The sequence below is a fragment of the Scyliorhinus torazame genome, chromosome 5 (assembly GCF_047496885.1).
Source record: "Scyliorhinus torazame isolate Kashiwa2021f chromosome 5, sScyTor2.1, whole genome shotgun sequence".
NCBI lineage: Eukaryota > Metazoa > Chordata > Chondrichthyes > Carcharhiniformes > Scyliorhinidae > Scyliorhinus > Scyliorhinus torazame.
In genome coordinates this window covers 107,310,596-107,331,632 of record NC_092711.1, presented here as the reverse complement: position 1 = coordinate 107,331,632, position 21,037 = coordinate 107,310,596, and the positions used below count along the sequence as shown (strand labels likewise).

Genomic DNA, 21,037 nt, shown 5'->3' with positions numbered 1-21,037 from the left:
AAGCTGAGGGGAGATTTCATTCAGGTTCTCAAGATTCTGACAGGTTTGGATAAGGTAAACGAAACAATCTGGGACAGAGATTTACATTTTTGGATAAGAAATAGAGGGGGATGTGGAGGAGGATATTTTTACACAGTGAGTGATAATGACCCAAAACCTGCTGCCCATGAAGGGGTGGAAATAACACGATGAATGATTTTGAAGGACATTGGAGAGACACTGGAGGGAAATAAAGCTGCAAGGACACGGGATAGAGCAGGAGAATGGGATTGACTGGATTGCTGTAGTGAGCTGGCATGGTTCAATGGGTGGAATGGCCTCCTCTGTACCATTCTGACTCTATGGCTCTTTCCAAGAAATCCTTAAATCCTTACAGTGCAGAAGGAGCCCATTCGGTCCATCGAGTCTATACTGACCCTCTGAAAGAACACCCTACCGAGGCCTACTTTCCCACCCTATTCCCATAACACTACCTCGCCTTTTGTACACAAAGGGACAATTTAGCACGGCCAATCCACCTAACCTACACATTTTTGTGGGAGGTAACCGGAGCACCCGGAGGAAACCCACGCAGACTCGGGAGAATGTGCACAGTCCACACAGCCTTTCCTGTAATTGTACCTTGTAATTTAACTCTGGGCGTTCAGATATCACTCGGGTAAATCTGTGCTACATTCTGTCCTTCCTCAGGTTTGTTGCCCAGAGCTGAACACAGTTCTCCAGGTTTGGCTTAACCAGGGTTTGTGAATCTCGGGGCTTTTCCAGTCACACTGAGACCTGAAATCTTCCCTCACAGACAGAACAGACAAACCTTTTACCTTCCACACCCAGATGCTGCTGAAATTCAGGTTCTGATGAATCGAGTGACTCTGTCAGATCGCGATGTGATGTCTGGTTTGAGTTTCCGTCTGTCAATCCTCCACTTCCAGTATCCTACAAATGTACAGAAACCATCACCTGTCACAGTTAACTTCTCCGAACAAATGATTCACAGGAGCATCAGAGCAGATTTACGAGATGTAGCCAACAAGCATTCTCGCTGAACTAATTTTATTGTTTACACAAAGTGGCACAGTTCTAACTTTCTGAACACATGCACAGTCACTGTTTAAAGTTTCAATCTGGTATATATAAACACGCACTCTCACCTACCCTTGCAGGCACCGCTTATCTTGTTATTGTCCACTGTCCCTATCTGTTACTGAGACAGCCGTTACCTCCTGTTCCTTGTTATTGAAGCTCGCTGTCCTTGCGAGAACACAGCTGCAAATGCTGCTGACTTGTGCGTTCAGTTTTACAAAGGTCAATTAGAATCTTAGTAACAATCCGTAACCCCGTATCTGTTGTTTTATTCAGTCTGAAACCTCATTCTTAAATCATATTATTACCTTAACATGTACTATTTATTTCCCCTTTACACAGTGCAGGATAGAAATCCACAGCATTCTCTCCACCTGCTCCCTGCTCCAGGATGACCGCTCATGCTCCCTGGTCCAGGATGACCGCTCCTGCTCCCTGGTCCATTGTCCAGGATGACCGCTCCTGCTCCCTGGTCCAGGATGACCGCTCTTGCTCCCTGGTCCAGGATGACCGCTCCTGCACCCTGGTCCAGGATGACCGTTCCTGCTCCCTGGTGCAGGATGACCGCTCCTGCTCCCTGGTCCAGGATGACCGCTCCTGCTCCCTGGTCCAGGATGACCGCTCCTGCTCCCTGGTCCAGGCTGGCCGCTCCTGCTCCCTGGTCCAGGAAGACCGCTCCTGCTCCCTGGTCCAAGATGACCGCTCCTGCTCCCTGGTCCAGGATGACTCCCCTGCTCCCTGGTCCAGGATGGCCGCTCCTGCTCCCTGGTCCAGGATGACCCCTCGTGCTCCCTGGTCCAGCCTGACCGCTCCTGCTCCCTTGTCCAGGATGACCGCTCCTGCTCCCTGGTCAAGTTGACCGCTCCTGCTCCCTGGTCCAGGAAGACCGCTCCTGCTCCCTGGTCCAGGATGACCGCTCCTGCTCCCTGGTCCAGGATGACCGCTCCTGCTCCCTGGTCCAGGATGACCGCTCCTGCTCCAGGATGGCCGCTCCTGCTCCCTGGTCCAGGATGACCCCTCGTGCACCCTGGTCCAGGATGACCCCTCGTGCACCCTGGTCCAGGATGACCGCTCCTACTCCCTGGTCCAGGATGACCGCACCTGCTCCCTGGTCCAGGACGACCACTCCTCCCTGGTCCAGGATGACCGCTCCTGCTCCCTGGTCCAAAATGACCGCTCCTGCTCCCTGGTCCAGGATGACCGCTCCTGCTCCCTGGTCCAGGATGACTGCTCCTGCTCCCTGGTTCAGGATGACCACTGCTGCTCCCTGGTCCAGGATGACCGCACCTGCTCCCTGGTCCAGGATGACCACTCCCCCCTGGTCCAGGATGACCGCTCCTGCTCCCTGGTCCAAGATGACCGCTCCTGTTCCCTGGTCCAGGATGACTGCTCCTGCTCCCTGGTCCAGGATGACCGCTCCTGCTCCCTGGTCCAGGATGACTGCTCCTGCTCCCTGGTCCAGGGTGACCGCTCCTGCTCCCTGGTCCAGGATGACCGCTCCTGCTCCCTGGTCCAGGATGACCGCTCCTGCTCCCTGGTCCAGGATGACCGCTCCTGCTCCCTGGTCCAGGATGACTGCTCCTGCTCCCTGGTTCAGGATGACCGCTCCTGCTCCAGGATGGCCGCTCCTGCTCCCTGCTGCACATTGACTCTTGTTGTCATCAGCAGTCGCTCGATTCAAGGATGGCGTCTTCTCAGGTTTGTGTGTTTCTGCCCTGGGTCTTCATGAGACTGAACAGAGCTGCAGATTTTTGGACACATGGGGCAGGACATCCCATCAGACAGTGGGATCCAGAGAGCAGAATTTGCTTAATATTCTTTCCTCTGCTGCTGTTCTGCTTCATTAATCAGGCACCTGGGTCTCTACAAACCAGGGTCATGGTTGTCAAATTACCCAGGTCAACGGTAATGCAGTTTGATGGTCACAAAGAACAGTACAGCACAGGAACAGGCCATTCGGCCCTCCAAGCCTGCACCAACCATGCTGCTCGTCTGAACTAAAAGCCCTTACCCTTCCGGGGACCGTATCCTGCTATTCCCATCCTATTCTTGTATTTTTCAAGACGCTCCTTAAAAGTCACTATCATCCCTGCTTCCACTACCTCCCCCGGCAGCGAGTTCCAGGCTCCCACCACCCTGTGTGTAAACAAATGTGCCTCGTCCATCTTCTTCAAAGCTTGCCCCTCGCACCTTAAACCTATGTTCCCTAGCAATTGACTCTTTCACTCTGAGAAAAAACTTCTGACTATTCATTCTGTCCATGCCCCTCATAATCTTGCAGACTTCGATCAGATCGCACCTCAACCTCCGTCATTCCAGTGAGAACAAACCAAGTTTCTCCAACCGCTCCTCACAGTTAATCCCTCCCTACCAGACAACACGCTGGTAAATCTTTTCTGTATCCTCTCCAAAGGCTTCCCATCCTTCTGGTAGTCTGGCGACCAGAATTGAACTCCATATTCCAAGTGCGGCCTAACTAAGGTTCTATAAAGCTGCAACATGATTTGCCAATTTTTAAACTCAATGCCCCGGCCGACGAAGGTAGCATGTCATATGCCTTTTTGACTACCTTCTCCACCTGTGCTTCCACTTTCAGTGACCTGTGTACCTGTACACCCAGATCCCTCTGCCTATCAATACTCTTGAGGGTTCTGCCATTTACTGTATATTTCCCATCTGTATTAGACCTTCCAAAATGCATTACCTCACGTTTGTCCGGATTAAATTCCATCTGCCAACTTTCCGCCCAAGTCTCCAACCAATCTATATCCTGCTGTATCCTCTAACGGTCCTCATCGCGATCCATAATTCTACTAATCTTTGTGTCACCTGCAAACTCACTAATCAAACCAGTTACATTTTCCTCCAAAACATTAATATATATTACAAACAGCAAAGATCCCAGCACTGATCCCTGAGGCACGCCACTAGTCACAGCTCTCCATCAGAAACGTACCCTTGCACTGCTACCCTCTGTCTTCTCTGACTGAGCCAGTTCTGTATCCATCTTGCCAGCTCACCTCTGATCCAGTGTGACTTCACCTTTTGTACCAGTCTGCCATGAGGGACCTTACAAAGACCTTACTGAACTTAGAACATACAGTGCAGAAGGAGGCCATTCAGCCCATCGAGTCCGCACAGGCCCACTTTAGCCCTCACTTCCACCCTATCCCCGTAACCGACCCACTTAAGCCCTCACTTCCACCCTATCCCCATAACCGACAAATTAAGCCCTCATTTCCACCCTATCCCAATAACCCCTCCTCACCTTTTTTTTTTGGACACTAAGGGCAATTTAGTATGGCCAATCCACCTAACCTGCATGTCTTGGACTGTGGGAAGAAACCGGAGCACCCGGAGGAAACCCACCCAGACACGGGGAGAGCGTGCAGACTCCGCACAGTGACCCAGCGGGAAATCGAACCTGGGACCTTGGCGCTGTGAAGCCACAGTGCTAGCCACTTGTGCTAACGTGCTGCCCATGTAGTCCTTGTAGACAAATTCCACTGCCCTCCACTCATCAATTATCTTTGTCCCTTCCTCAAAAACTCGATCAAGTTAGTGAGACACGACCTCGCCTTCATAAAACCATGTTGCTTCTCGCTAATATGTCCACTTATTTCCAAGTGGGAATAAATTTTTTCTCAAAAGAATTCTCTCCCATAATTTCCTGCCACTGACGTGTAATTACCTGAATTATCCATGCTACCCTTCTTTTTTTTATTGGGTTTTTGAACAAAGTATATTTGGCGTTATGTACACAGAATATGATATATATCTATATGTACATATACATAGAAGAGAAGGGCACACAAACATATCACAAAAAAAAGTAACAATAAAAAAGAAATAAAAAATCAAATGAAGTAACTGGTCGAGTATTATGCACCAGCTCAACAGCAGCAACTCTGTACAATTGGCAAAATTATTTATAGCACCGAAGTAGGCATCTGTTTGTGTGTGATGGGGGGCGGGGGGGGGGGGGGGGGGGGGGGCGGGGGGGGGGGAGAGACTGGGGAGGTAGATATACACTTGGGTGCCGGAGAAACAATTACAGAGGGCAATACTTGATGGGTCTGGTGTTGGTGTTGTCACTTGCTTCTCCCAGGCGGACTTCGCTGCCAGTATCGTCTCGCGCTCACCTGCGCTTTGGCCATTCCTCCCGTCTTTCACCTGTATACTATCCTTGCTACCCTTCTTTGTTTTTTTTATAAATTTAGAGTACCCAATTCATTTTTTCCAATTAAGGGGCAATTTAGCATGGCCAATCCACCTAACCTGCACATATTTTTGGGTTGTGGGGGTGAAATATATTTTATCAAATAGCTGCAGTGATATCAGAGTGTGGGTGGAGCTGGGCTGTCCATCTTCACTGCAGCTATTTGATAAACACCAGGTTCTTAAAGGTACTCTCACATGACAATCCTGAATTCTCCCTCTGTGTACCTGAACAGGCTCCGGAATGTGCTGACTGGGGGCTTTTCACTGTAACTTCATTGCAGTGTTAATGTAAGACTACTTGTGACAATAAAGATTAGGATTATAAAAAAATGTTCCAGCAAATTTCCATCCCACCCGCGATGATTCTCACGGTCAGAAATATGACCCCAACAAATGGGGTGAAGCCAAATCTTTAAAAGTCAATCTGTATTTCAAATTGTTGCCGTGCTGTCAGAGAAAAGGTTAACTTTGCTGCTTGTTCACAAAAGGGAAGAGGAAACATTCACAAAGCTTCCCACAACTTGTGAGCTCTGAAACATAACTTCAAGGCTGAAGTTTATCTTCAGAGATTGAAACGTTTTGGTGTCTTTTCCAATTGGACCAGTAAATTGTGATTCGCACTGAAAGGTTTACTTTCACTCAGTAATTAGAACATTTCACTTTCTCAGCACTGACACTTCAGATCAAATCCCAATTGTTCTCTTCCCTTGTAGCTGGTGTGTGGAGATTGTAGATCTGTCAGCACAGAGACCGCACTGTGCTTCTGGATACACTCAGTCTGCAAATAGATGAATCTTTTAAACATCAGCCAAGTGAAGGTCTTCCCCTGACTCTAAGGAGTGAGATGTCCCTGTAGTTGATGCTGTCTCCCTGTCACTGCTGTTTTTATTGCATCACACATGTTCCGTGGACCAGTCTCACAGCCCAAAAGGGGAGGGCAGGAAGGTGTGACAGTCGATGGGACTTTCTGTGTGTGAGCAGTTCAGCTGGAATTCCATCCTTGCCGGGTGCTTTCTGCTTGCTCAGCAATCAATGGCCTTTTCCAGCTCAAATGATGAGAATTCCTTGTCCAACTCAATCAAGATAGGAAGCTGTAGGAGAGTCAAACAGAGACTGGGCGATGCCCTTCTCACAGGGGTGCAGCTCACTGTTGTGTTCAACCCAGCTCCTCCTCACTCTCTCACCATGACTGACACTGAGCATGCTCGGAGCACACACCCACACTGCACCTGCGCACTGGCCTCGTACACTCACTGATCGGAAACTTTCTGCAGCGCGGGGGATTCTGGGTAACACAGCCGCCATAGAGCAATTAGTAAACAGGAAGATTCTATTTCCCAGTCAGCAAAACAGAAGATCCACAGTTAGGCAAGATGCTGGGCATGAATCACAATGAGAGGTTTGGATACTTTATTTAATACAGAAGCACATTATTCTGATAAGATATCACTCAGACATGGGCACAAGCAGGCTGATCTACAGTATGTACAGTATTTACAACACCTGGGACACGGTAAATCATCGCATCAAATCAGTGATAGATTTGATTACTGTTCATAATTGTGACTGGGTCACACTCACGATTGATGCAAAATGCAACTCCCCAGGTTTTTTGACCCACTCCCTCCAGACCTGTTTTCACTCCAAGGGTCTTGACACCTGCCTTAGTCTTTATGAAGCCATGATCAGCTCACACTGCCCAACAACCAGCCTCTCCTGCACGGGGGCACAGGGTTTCCATCACCAAATATGTGTCCTGGTCCACGCACATCGACACTACCACCAAGAAAGCACAACAGCACCTATACTTCTTCAGGAAACTAAGGAAGTTTGGCATGTCCGCACTGACTCTTCCCAACTTTTACAGATGCACCATAGAAATCATCCTATCTGGCTGCATCACTGCCTGGTATAGCAACTGCTTGGTCCAAGACCGGAAGAAACTTCAGAGAGTAGTGAACACAGCCCAGTCCATCACACAAACCTGCCTCCCATCCATTGATTCTATCCACACCTCCCGCTGTCTTGGGAAAGCGGGCAGCATAATCAATGACCCCTCCCACCCAGCTTACTCACTCTTCCAACTTCTTCCATCAGGCAGGAGACACAAAAGTCTGAGAACACGCAGAAACAGATTCTAAACAGCTTCTTCCCCGCTATTACCACTCCTAAACGACCCTCTTATGGACTGACCTGATTAATACTACACTCCTGTATGCTTCAACCAATGCCTTTGTCTATATATTTACATTGTGTACCTTGGGTTGCCCTATTATGTATTTTCTTTTTAGTTTACTTTCTTTTCATGTACAAAATGATCTGTTTGAGCTGCTCGCAGAATAATACTTTTCACTGTACTTCGGTGCACGTGACAATAAACAAATCCAATCCAGATCGAGGGAGTAATCTGCCTCTCTTGCATTGGTGCTCTGCATTTCCCTCATAACACAGTGACATAGAAAGGTGACAGCACAAAACAAAGGCATTCAACAAATTGTATCTGTGCCAACTTTCTGCAACTGTCACAATCCGCTGTCATTGGCCCTGAACTCTGCAGATATTTTTCTCCTCAAAAGATACGAACAGATGAGCAAGGAGCTGGAGTTGGCTATTCAGCCCAGTCTGCTCCACCATTTAATAACCTCATGGCTGATCTGACAGTAACAGATAGTTGTCCAATTCTCTTTTCAAGGCATCAATTGAATCTGCCTCCACCACATTTTCGAGCAGTGCATTCATGAACCCACATGCAGCACAGAATGGTTTTCTTCACATCATAAGACATAGGAGCAAAATTAGGACACACGGCCCATCGAATCTGCTCCGCCAGTAAATCATGGCTGATATTTTTCCCATCTCCATTCTCCTGCTTTCTCCCCATAACCCTTGATCCCCTTATTAATCAAGAACCTATCTATCTCTGTCTTCAAGACACTCAGTGATTTGGCCTCCACGGCATTCTGTGGCAAAGAGTTCCACAGATTCACCACCCTCTGACTGAAGAAATTCCTCCTCATCTGTTTTAATTCCTCCTCATCACCTGAGGAAGGAACTGTGCCCCTGAAGCTAGTGAGTCGAAACAAACCTGTTGGATTTTAACCTGGTGTTGCAAGACTTCTTACTCTGTTTTAAAGGATCGCCCCTTTGGTCTGAGATTGTGTCCTCTGCTTCTAGTTTTCCCTACAAGTGGAAACATCTTCTCCATGTCCTCTCTACCCAGGCCTCGCAGTATCCTGTAAGTTTTAATAAGATTCCCCCATATCCTTCTAAACTCCAACAAGTACAGACCCAGAGTCCTCAACCGTTCCTCATACGACACGCTCTTCATTCCAGGGATCATTCTTGTAAACCTCCTCTGGACCCTTTCCACGGCCAGCACATCCTTACTTAGATACGGGCCCAAAACGGCTCATAATACTCCAAATGGGTCAGATCAGAGCCTTATATAGCCTCAGAGGTACATCCCTTGTCTTGTATTCTAGCCCACTCGACACAAATACATTGCATTTGCCTTCCTAACTGCCGACTGACCCTGCACGTTAACCTGAAGAGAATCTTGAACAAGGTCTCCCAAGTCCCTTCGTGCTTGTGATTTCCTCAGCATTTCACCATTTAGAAAATAGTCTATGCCTGCTTCGAAAATCCATAACCTCACACTTTTCCACATTGTATTCCATCTGCCACTTCTTTGCCCACTCTCCTAGCCTTGTTCAGCATTGTTTCTTATTATAATCACTTGAAATGGATGCCCTCCATTTATAATCTTGCCCTAAATATGACTTGCTGGATCAAACGTCTATTGCAGATCCTTAGTTTTAATGTGGTCAAGTGCCTTTCCATTTGAGAACTGTTCAATAAAGTTATTAGAATTATTTGTAGCTAGGACAGCACGTGGAGCAGTGGTTAGCACTGGGACTACAGCGCTGAGAACCCGGGTTTGAATCCCGGCCCTGGGTCACTGTCCGTGTGGAGTTTGCACATTCTCCCCATGTCTGCATGGGTTTCACCCCCACAACCCAAAGATGTGCAGGTTAGGTGGATTGGCCAGGCTAAATTGCCCCTTAATTGGAGAAAAATAATAATAATTGGGTACTCTGAATTTTTTTTTTTAAAGGATTATTTGTAGTTCCCCCAGTTTTTTCCATTATCCTGAAGTGACCTTATTTTTATCGGGAGTTAACTGAAGTGTGTTCCTAACCTCTCATTATCTAAATTTCAATTTCCCACCTTTCTGTCCACCTGACCCAGCCCATGGCTTTCTCCCTCATTGTCTGAAACACATGAGCAACTTTTGTATAATCCTGGTGCATACATTTAAGTCTAAATCATTGATATATACCGGAAAATTGTGGAGCCCCACTGGAAACAGACGTCCAGGCATCATTCAGTCCTAGATGTGACTAACAGCAGCAACAACGTCTGAATCCAAACCCTGCTGTTGCCTGTGAACTTGCTGATGCCTGTGCAGGTTGTTTGACTGAGTGAATCTCCTCCCACACACGGAGCAGTTGAACAACCTCTCCCAAGTACCGCTCCCACTTTTGGGTGACACAGTAGCTCAGTGGTTAGCACTGTTGCTTCACAGCTCCAGGGTCCCTGGTTTGATTCCCTGCTTGGGTCACTGTCTGTGCGGAGTCCGCGTTGTCCCAGTGTCTGCGTGGGTTTCCTCCGGGTGCTCCGGTTTCCCCCCACAGTCCAAAGATGTGCAGGTTAGATGGATTGGCCATGCTAAATTGCCCTTTCTGTCCAAAAAGGTGAGGTGGGGTTATGGGTTAGGTTGGAGGTATGGGCTTAAGTAAGGTGCTTTTTGCAAGGGCCGGTGCACTAGATGGGCCAAATGCCCTCCTTTGGCACTGTATATTCTATGATTCTGTTTCAGTGTGAACTCGCTGGTGTTTCAGCAGATTCAGTTTACTTTTAAAGCTCTTCTCACAGTCAGAACATATAAAAGATCTCTGATCAGTATGAACAAGTTGGTGTCTCAGGAGGATTGATGACTGAGTGAATCCCTTCCCACACATGGAGCAGGTGAATGGCCTCTCCCTGGTGTGAGTGCGTTGATGTGTCAGTAAATCCTTTCTGTGTTTAAAGCTCTTTTCACAGTCAGCACATTTAAACGGGCTCTGGTCAGAGTGAATCTGATGGTGAATCCGGAGGTTTGACAAATCATTAAATCCCTTCCCACATTCCAAACAGATGAACGGCCTCTCCCCAGTGTGAGTGCGTTGATGCAACAGTAAATCCTTTCTGCTTTTAAAGCTCTTTCCACAGTCAGCACATTTAAAAGGTCTCTGATCAGTATGAACAAGTTAGTGTGTCAGGAGGTGGGATGACCGAGTGAATCCCTTCCCACACATGGAGCAGGTGAACGGCCTTTCCCCAGTGTGAATACGTCGATGAGTTTCCAATTCAGAAGGATAATTGAATCCCATCCCACAGTCCCCACATGTCCACGGTTTCATCATAGTTATCGACAAGTGATCAGGTGTAGGTGGGATGCAGATTTGAGGTCACTATCAGATCAGCATTGATGTTATTAAATGGTGGAACAGGCTCACGTGGCTGAATGTCCTATTGCTGCTTCTTGATTCCTTTGGTGCGAATGGCCTTATGTCTCTCCAACTTGGATCATCAGTTGAAGCCTGAGTATGGTGTCTCCCTCATGTAAATGCTGCAATTTAATTTCATGCTGTGTGATTGGTTAGAGCTCAGTTCCAGCTAACTGTGGAAAATTACTTAGATGTCTGTGTCTCGGTGCTTTTCCAATGACAGTGATTTTTGACATTTTTTCCGAAAGTCAAAACAGACAAACATTTCTCCTTCCACGTTGAAAGGCCGGTCCTGATGAATCAAGTGACTGTCAGATCTCGACATGATGTTTGCATCTGCAAATATTCTGTAAAAGGCGATTACATTGAATTACTGTGAATATATAAGACACAAACAGGCCATTCTGTCACAGATTCTGCTGCTGTCAATACTCGGCACACATCTCCGACTGTCACACCTATCAAATCTCAGCCTTTCAGCTGATTTTCGATTCCATTTTCTCTCATGTGCTTGTCCCGTTGCATTTTGAAAACATCTCAGCACCTTCCTCAACTCCTTTCCATGGTAATGAGTTGCACATTCTGAACCTGTGATAAATAAATTTGTCCGTATTTATGACTTGTTTATTAATGGTCACTCTCTCACATCGCCCCTCTCCACAGGACTGATAATTTAAAAGATTTATAGCATGTCACTGCTTCATTTGTTGTTGTCGATAGAAAAAGGGCCCCACTCCATTTAATCTTTCCTGAGAGCTGTAATCTCTCATGTTATAAAAGTAATCACTGTCAATGCAGGATAGAATTCGCAAAGAGACAAACCTTTCTGTTGGGTTCAGTTTGTTGTGTGCAAATTCTCCAATTCTAACCCCCTGTAAAAGGAGTTTACAAAAGCCATCACTGTCAGTCCAGGATAGAAATTCTGAACAGGCAATTCTAGTTTCTCTGTAACATGTTTTCCTCTCGTTCCCCCAAAGGTGTCAATCCCAGTCCCACACACGCTCCCTCCTCCCTGGGCTGAAATCCAAACCCATCTCACCATTTCTTTCCTCCACTCCCAGTTTTCTCCCTCCCTCTCCTCTGCCTGGGTTCAGTTCTCCAGCTCCTGTCTGCAGACTGACAATAAAATATTATCCCCCCCCTCCCCCATCCTCTGATGTGAACCATCCTCCACTGTCTGAAGCAGGATGGTGCCCGTTAACCTGGGCCTGTTCCTGGGAGGGAGGGAGAAGCTCCGCAGCTGCAAACCAGGGAGCTGACAATGATGGTGACGGGTTTGCTCCAGCTCACAATGCCCGGGGACTGATTGACGGCGGGTTCGGACCAATAGGAAGAGGGGGCAACGCCAGGGCTCTCGCTCCGTCCGCATGCGCCCGGCCACTCGGGCCTGTCTCGGGGAAAAGCCCGAGCAGCTTTCGTTGGATGAACTGCTGTATCGACCTTCGTATTCGGGGCTTCGGGCTGCACGGAGTGTTTATGAAGCCTCCAGACCCATCCGCCGGCTCCATCCCTCCCTCATGACTCACCTGATCGAATTTGACCGGCTCAGGATTTCCAACCTCCCGCCTGAATCCTGAGTTGTCATCGGTACTGCGCATGCTCCACCTCACGTCGGAGACCCGGCTCAGCCCCGCCCTTCATTCACTCCAATTGGTTGGAGGACCCACTGCAACCAATCGGTCCTCCAGGCCCACCTCTCTCTTCCTACTGGCCCAGAGCTGCCGTCAATCACTCCCTGGGCCTTGTGAGCTGGAGCATGCGCAGTGCCGATGCTGCACTCGGACGGGAGGTTTCACCGATCTCCGGTGGAGGCTCCAAACCCCAATAAGGTTTCCGGGCCGGGTTTGCATCGAGCGGGGGGACAGCTGCGGCCTGCTCCCGGTGACAGGCCTGAGTTAACGGCCGCCATCTTTATAGAGGCTGCAAACCCGCAGGGGGCAAAACATCAGAGATAGAGTTTGTTGTGAAACCAATGGGATGTAAAACAGGAGGTCAGGGTTACAGTCAACAACAACAACTTCTATTTATATAACACCTTTAACATCAGAAATCATCCCAGTCAACTTCACAGGAACATTATAAAACAAAGTGACCCAGACACAAAAGGAGGTCAAAGAGGTGAGTTTTAAAGAGAGTCTTAAAGAAGGTAAGTGAGGTGGAGACAGGGAGGTTTCGGGAGAGAATTCAGTGCTTGGGGCCGAGGGAACTTAAAACCATGGCGGAGTGATTAGAATCGGGGGTGTGCAAGAGTCCAGGATCAGAGCTGTGCAGATATCCCAGGGGGTTGTGGAGCTGGAGGAGATGACAGACACAGGGAGAGACGAGGCCATGGAGGGATTTGAAAACAAGGGTGAGAATTGACTGGGAGCGAATGCAAGTCTCGGAGCACAGGGATCATAGGGGAAAGGAACTTGCTGTGAATTAAGACATGGGAAGCAGACTTTTGGATGGATTTAAGTTTACAGAGGTAGAATGTGGGGGAGCCAGGTGTGTAATGGAATTGTCGAATCGGGAGGTGACAAAGGCATGACCGAGGTTTCAGCCCAGGCACACAGACACAAGAGAGAGGCCGGATAATGTAATGTAGGTGGAAACGGGCAGTCTTAGTGATAGCACAGACATGAGTCCAAAGATGTGCAGGTTCGGTGGATTGGCCATGCTAAATTGCCTTAGTGTCCAAAAAGGTTAGGTGGGGTGCCTGGGTTATGGGGGTAGGGTGGAGGTGTGGGCTCAGGTAGGCAGCCTTCAGGACGTGCAGCAATGCAGTATCGCCAAGCAGAAACTGATAGCCAAGTTCCGCACGCATGGGTACAGCCTCAACCGAGACCTTGGATTCATGTTGTATTACATTCACCCCCTACAATCTGGCCTGGGCTTGCGAAATCCTACCAACTGTTCTCGCTTGAGACAATTCACATCTCTTTAATCTGTGATTATCCCTCTCTCCAGTTGCACCGTCTGGACCTGTAAAGATTTAATTACCTGCAAAGATTTGCATTCAAAGTATCATCTTGCATCATTGAATTTGTCTATACATGTGGTTGTGGAACCCACCTCTTCATTCACCTGAGGATGGAGCTGCGCTCCGAAAGCATGTGATTCGACACAAACCTGTTGGACTTTAACTTGGTGTTGTAATACTTCTTACTGTGCTCACCCCAGTCCAATGCCGGCATCTCCACATCTAGACTAGTAAAGCAGAGAACCAGGCTGAAGCCCTGGGGATCGGGGTTCCACACGGCAGATCAACTCAGCAACGCAATTCAAGGGCAATTCAGGATGGGTGTAAATGAATACTGAAAATGTCAATCGCGTAACTTTTCCACACACAGAAATGAATGGGGTTTGATAATGTTTCTGTGCAGTTTTAAACCGAGGGCCTTTAAGCAAACATGATAATCACTACACTACAGAAACAGGGAACAGCACCTTCCAAACCAACAACCACTCCCATCTAATCAGCAGATACCCTTACATCAAGAACACACCAGACACTCCCCGCACACATTGACTGACACACCCACACACTCAGGCATGCAGCCACTACCATCTAGGACAGGAGCAGCAGATATATATTTTTTATTCAATTTTTGGCGGGATGTGGGCGTCGCTGGCTAGGCCAGCATTTATTACCCATTCCGAGTTTCCCATCAGAAGGTGATGGTGAGTTGCCTTCTTGAACCACTGCTGTCCTTGAGGTGTAGGTACACCCACTGTGCTGTCAGGGACGTAGTTCCAGGATGTTGCCCCAGCGACAGTGAAGGAGCGGTGATATATTTTAATGTCAGGGTGCTGAATGACTTGGTGAACCTCCAGGTGATGGGGTTCCCGGTGTCTGTTGCTCATGTCCTTCTAGATGGTAGTGGTTGTGGGTTTGGAAGGTGCTGTCTAAGGAACCTTGGTGAGTTACTGCAGTGCATCTTGTTGATGATTGGTTGATTTATTGTCACATGGACCGAAGAACAGTGAAAAGTATTTTTCTGTGGCCAAGGGAACGTACACAGTCCATACATAGTAGACAAAAAGAATAATTGACAAAGAAAATAATTGATTTTATTGTCAGTCTGCAGACAGGAGCTGGAGAACTGAACCCAGGCAGAGGAGAGGGAGGGAGAAAACTGGGAGTGGAGGAAAGAAATGGTGCAGATGGGGAGATGAGTTTGGATTTCAGCCCAGGGAGAGTGTGTGGGAGGGGGATTTACAGCTTTGGGGGAACAAGAGAGGAAAAAATGTTCCAGAGAAACTAGAATTGTCTGTTCAGAATTTATATGCTCCACTGACAGTGATGACGTTTGTAAATTCCTTTTACAGGATATTAGAAAGGAGGATTTACAGATGTGAGACTGAAACTAAACATCATCTGACAGTCACTCAATTCATCAGGACCTGAAAATCCTCAGACTTTGAATGTTGAAGGAGAAACGATTGTCTCTTCTGTCTGTGAGAAACACTTTTAAACATCAGTGTGACTGGAAAGATATTGAGACAAACACACCTGAGTGAGAGTGTTCCAGTGAACTGACTGAGGAAAGAGCTTTAACCAGTTACACAGCCTGAAGAAACATCACGACCATTCACATTGGGGAGAAACCATACATGTGTCCTGTATGTGGAGAAGACTTCAAGCGATCATCCAACTTGGAGAGACACAAGGACACTGGCACCATGGAGAGACCGTGGAAATGTGAGGGATTCAGTTACCGTTCCCTGCTGGAAAACCATTGGCGCAGTCACACTGGGGAGAGGCCATTCACCTGCTGTGTGTGTGGGGAGGGATTCATTCAGTCATCTGGCCTTTGGTCTCACCAGCGGATTCACACTGAGGAAAAGCTATTCATCTGCACCTCCTGTGGAAAGAGGTTCAGGCATTCTTCAGCACTCACTGTACATCAACGCACTCACACTGGGGAGAGGCCGTTCGCCTGCTCCGACTGTGGGAAGGGATTCACTCAGTCATTCCACCTGCTGTCACACCAGCGTGTTCATAGAGGTGAGCGGCCATTCACCTGCTCTGTGTGTGGGAAGGGATTCACCGGATCATCCCACTTGCTGTCACACCAGCGAGTTCACATTAAGGAGAAACCATTCAGCTGCACTTCCTGTGGAAAGAGTTTCAGACAGGCATCCTCCCTCCTTGTACACCAGCGGCTCCATACTGGGGAAAGACCGTTTACTTGCTTTGTGTGTGGGAAGGGATTCACAGTTTTACCCACCCTTCTGAGACACCAGCAAATTCACACTGAAGAGAAACCATTCGGCTGCACCTCCTGTGGAAAGAGTTTCAGGCAGTCATCCAACCTCACTGCTCACCAACGCACTCACACTGCGGAGAGACCATTCACATGCTCCGTGTGTGGGAAGGGATTCAATCGGTCGTCCAACCTCACTGCTTAACAGCGCGCTCACACTGGGGAGAAACCGTTTACCTGCTCAGTGTGTGGGAATGGATTCGTGAAGTCTTTCAACTTGCTGACACACCAACGCACTCACACTAAGAGACCATTCAACTGCTGTGTGTGTGTGGGAAGGGATTCACTCAGTCACGCCAGAGACATCAGCAAGTTCATAAATGACTGCAGGGGTTGGATTCTGCTGTTGTTGCTGTTGTTTAGTATTGATCATCTGACAATATTTTGTACTTGCTGATGTTAACCCCTATAACCGCTGGAACTTAATCTGCTGAAAATGTCATTTATTGTGGGGGCTACCAGTATCTATTTTTAAAAGCACCATCTGTGATCTTTCCCCTTCATTCAAGAACTCTCAGCAGAAACCTGTTTAGAATAAATTTCTGAACTTTTGCTTCTATTTTAAATAAATCTTTGGTGTAAAATCTACAATTCAGCATCTGAAAGATCCGACTCCAGGGCTCAAAATATATTTTTTCAATGGCTCTTCTTGAGATTTTCTCGAGAGATGCTCTCTGATTTTCAGGAGTTAATTTTTGGTTTCCATGGTCTCCTTTTCCACTTTCACTGACTCCTTTATTAAGTGATGTAGTCACGCAATCACATTCTCGTCTGTACAAGGGGCTGTTTAGCACAGGGCTAAATTGCTGGCTTTGAAAGCAGACCAAGGCAGGCCAGCAGCACGGTTCAATTCCCGTACCAGCCTCCCCAAACAGGCGCCGGAATGTGGCGACTAGGGGCTTTTCACAGTAACTTCATTGAAGCCTACTTGTGATAATAAGCGATTTTTAAATTTCATTTGTGTTGAGTATTTTTTTAGTTTACTTTTAGTAGATGAGATAGCTCAAATACCAAAGACTGTGTACATATTAAATCTTTTAAATTGGAATCTATAAATTAGGGGCGGGATTCTCCGACCCCCCCTCCGGGTCGGAGAATCGCTGGGGGTCGCCGTGAATCCAACCCCCACCGTCCTCCAAATTATTCGGCACCCCAAAATTCAGCCCGGCGTGAATCGCGCCGCCCGCCTCGGAGAATGGCGGGGACCGGCGCGACTCAATGGGCCCTGGGGCTGCCATAATTCTCCGGCCCACAATGGGCCGAAGTCCCGCCCGTTTTTTGCCAGTCCCGCCGGCGTAAATTGGAGTAGGTCCTTACCGGCAGGACCTGGCGGCGTGGGTGCCCTCCGGGGTTCTTGGGGGGGCAGGGGGGATCTGGCCCCGGGAGATGCCCCCACGGTGGCCTGGCCCGCGATCGGGGCCCACCGAAATCCATATACACCACATCAACTGCTTTACCCTCATCCACCTGTTTGGTCACCTTCTCAAAGAACTCTATAAGGTTTATGAGGCACGACCTACCCTTCACAAAACCGTGTTGATTATCTCTAATCATATTATTCCTTTCCAGATGATTATACATCCTATCTCTTATAAACCTTTCCAAGATTTTGCCCACAACAGAAGTAAGGCTCACTAGTCTATAGTTACCGGGGTTATGTCTACTCCCCTTCTTGAACAAGGGGACAACATTTTCTATCCTCCAGTCTTCTGGCACTAATCCTGCAGACAAAGATGACTTAATGATCAAGGCCAAAGGCTCAGCAATCTCCTCCCTAGCTTCCCAGAGAATCCTAGGATAAATCCCATCCGGCCCAGGTGACTTATCTATTTTCACACTTTCCAGAATTGCTAACACCTCCTCCTTATGAACCTCAAGCCCTTCTAGTCTAGTAGCCTGAATCTCAGTATTCTCCTCGACAACATTGTCTTTTTCCTGTGTGAATACTGACGAAAAATATTCATTTAGCACCTCTCCTATCTCCTCGGACTCCAAGCACAACTTCCCACTACTGTCCTTGACTGGCCCTACTCTTACCCTAGTCATTCTTTTATTCCTGACATATCTATAGAAAGCTTTAGGGTTATCCTTGATCTTACCTGCCAAAGACTTCTCATGTCCCCTCCTGGCTCTTCTTAGTTCTCTCTTTAGGTCCTTCCTAGCTAACTTGTAACTCTCGAGCACTCTAACTGAAACTTCATGTCTCATCTTTACATAAGTCTACTTCCTCTTGACAAGTGTTTCGACTGCTTTAGTAAACCATGGTTCCCTCACTCGACCACTTCCTCCCTGCCTGACAGGTACATACTTATCAAGGACACGCAGTAGCTGTTCCTTCAACAAGCTCCACATTTCCATTGTGCCCATCCCCTGCAGTTTTCATCTCCATCCGATGTATCCTAAGTCTTGCCTCATCGCATCATAATTGCCTTTCCCCAGATATAACTCTTGCCCTGTGGTATATACCTATCCCTTTCCATCACGAAAGTAAACTTAATCGAATTGTGGTCACTATCACCAAAGTGCTCACCTACTTCCAAATCTAACACCTGTCCTGGTTTATTACCCAGTACCAAATCCAATATAGCCTTGCCTCTCATTGGCCTATCTACATACTGTGTCAGGAAACCCTCCTGCAAACATTGGACAAAAACAGACCCATCTAAAGTACTCGAACTATAGAGTTTCCAGTCAATATTTGGAAAGTTAAAGTCCCCCATAACAACTACCCTGTTGCTTTCGCTCCTGTCCAGAATCATCTTTGCAATCCTTTCCTCTACATCTCTGGAACTTTTCGGAGGCCTATAGAAAACCCCTAACAGGGTGACCTTTCCTGTTTCTAACCTCAGCCCATACTACCTCAGTAGACTAGTCCTCATCAAACGTCCTTTCTGCCACCATACTGCCCTTGACTAACAATGCCATCCCTCCCCCTCTTTTACCACCTTCCCTGAGCTTACTGAAATATCTAAACCTAGGCACCTGCAACAACCATTCCTGTCCCTGCTCTATCCATGTCTCCGAAATGGCCACAACATCGAAGTCCCAGGTACCAACCCATGCCGCAAGTTCACCCACCTTATTCCGGATGCTCCTGGCATTGAAGAAGACACACTTTAAACCACCTTCCTGCCTGCCGGTACACTCCTGCAACTTTGAAACCCTACTCATGACCTCACTATTCTCAACCTCCTGTATACTGGAGCTACAATTCAGGTTCCCAAGCCCCTGCTGAACTAGTTTAAACCCTCCCGAAGAGCATTAGCAAATTTCCCCCCCAGGATATTGGTACACATCTGGTCCAGGTGCAGCCCATCCCGTTTGTAGAGGTCTCACTGACCCCAGAATGAGCCCCAATTATCCAGAAATCTGAAACCCCTCCCTCCTGCACCATCCCTGTAGCCACGTGTTGAACTCCTCTCTCTCCCTATTCCTCGTCTCGCTATCACGTGGCACGGGTAACAACCCAGAGATAATAACTCTGTTTGTCCTAGATCTAAGTTTCCACCCTAGCTGTCTGAATTCCTGCCTTACATCCCTATCCCTTTTCCTACCTATGTCGTTGGTACCTATGTGGACCATGACTTGGGGCTGCTCCCCTTCCCCCTTAAGGATCCCGAAAACACGATCCGAGACATCACGCACCCTGGCACCTGGGAGGCAACACACCAACCATGAGTCTCTCTCGTTCCCACAGAATCTCCTATCTATCCCCCTAACTATGGAGTCGCCAATGACTAATGCTCTACTCCTCTCCCCTCTTCCCTTCTGAGCAACAGGGACAGACTCTGTGCGAGAGACCTGTACCCCATGGCTTAACCCTGGTAAGTCCCCCCCCCCCCCCAACAGTATCCAAAGTGGTATACTTGTTACTAAGGGGAACGGCCACAGCGGATCCCTGTATTGACTGCTTCCTCCCAGCCCCTCTCACCATCACCCATCTATCTTTATTCTTCGGAGTAACTACATCCCTGAAGCTTCTATCTATGACCACCTCTGCCTCCCGAATGATCCGAAGTTCATCCAACTCCAGTTCCCGAACGCAGTTTCTGAGGAGCTGGAGATGGGTGCACTTCCCACAGATGAAATCAGCAGGGACACTAACGGCGTCCCTCACCTCAAACAGGAGGAACATTGCACTACCTTCCCTGTCATCCCCTCTAGATAAAAAAAAAGAAAGAAAGAGCTTACCTGTTATTCACTCCCCTTCTCAGCAAGCACTCACTCAGCAACCTCTGCGCCCCGCACGATAACACATGAGGGAAAATAAATAAAAACTACTTACCAGTCACCAGCCAATCCCTTACCTGCAGGCTGTGATGTCACGGTTCAACTTTCCACTTCTACCTGCCCTCGAGTCTTCCTCTTGATCCTTACAGCGGTTGGTTATTTTTGGTTAGAGGAGGGGGTACGGAGGGAAACACTGAAGAAATGTTTTGGGTTTAAGTGTCACTTGACAAGAGCTCCTCCACAAACCACCTCCAAGTTAGGGTGAGCACACGGACGTATGCAAATTTCCCCTGCAACGGCCAATCAGCAGCTCCGCTCTACTGCCCTCTGCTGCTAGGTGCAGACTCGATGGGCTGAATTGCCTCCTTCTACACTGTATGAATTCTATGGTTCTAAGTCATTTATATTGATCTAAATAGTTGTGGCCCCAACACTGATCCCAGGGGCAGTCCATTAGTTAATGTGCCAATTTGAAAATGACCCATTTATCCCAACTCACTCTTTTCTGTTAGTTATCCAAGCCTCTATCCATGCTAAAAAATCATCCCCAACACTATAAGTCCTTATCGTGTGCAATAACCTTGTATGTAGTACCTTACGGGTTCAATTCCCATACCAGCTTACCCGAACAGGCGCCGGAATGTTGCGATCAGGGGCTTTTCACAGTAACTTCATACTTGTGACAATAAAAGGTGATCATTATTATTA

The 21,037-nt window shown here is 47.9% G+C and overlaps 1 protein-coding gene and 1 long non-coding RNA gene across 2 annotated transcripts in view; one reads left to right on the top strand and one right to left on the bottom strand.

Moving 5' to 3' along the window:
- The window catches only part of LOC140421625 (uncharacterized), a 23,114-nt gene extending 10,630 nt beyond the window's left edge, over positions 1–12,484 (bottom strand). Inside the window, exons 1-3 of the mRNA XM_072506406.1 lie at positions 12,377–12,484; positions 9,641–11,438; positions 819–933 (exon numbers count right to left, since the gene is read on the bottom strand). The gene's annotated coding sequence lies outside the window, so the exon portion shown is untranslated. The remainder of the gene's footprint in view (positions 1–818; positions 934–9,640; positions 11,439–12,376) is intronic.
- Positions 12,181–21,037, top strand: LOC140421640 (uncharacterized). The gene is made up of 2 exons (XR_011946959.1): positions 12,181–12,968; positions 15,162–21,037. It is a non-coding gene; the product is annotated as an uncharacterized lncRNA (long non-coding RNA).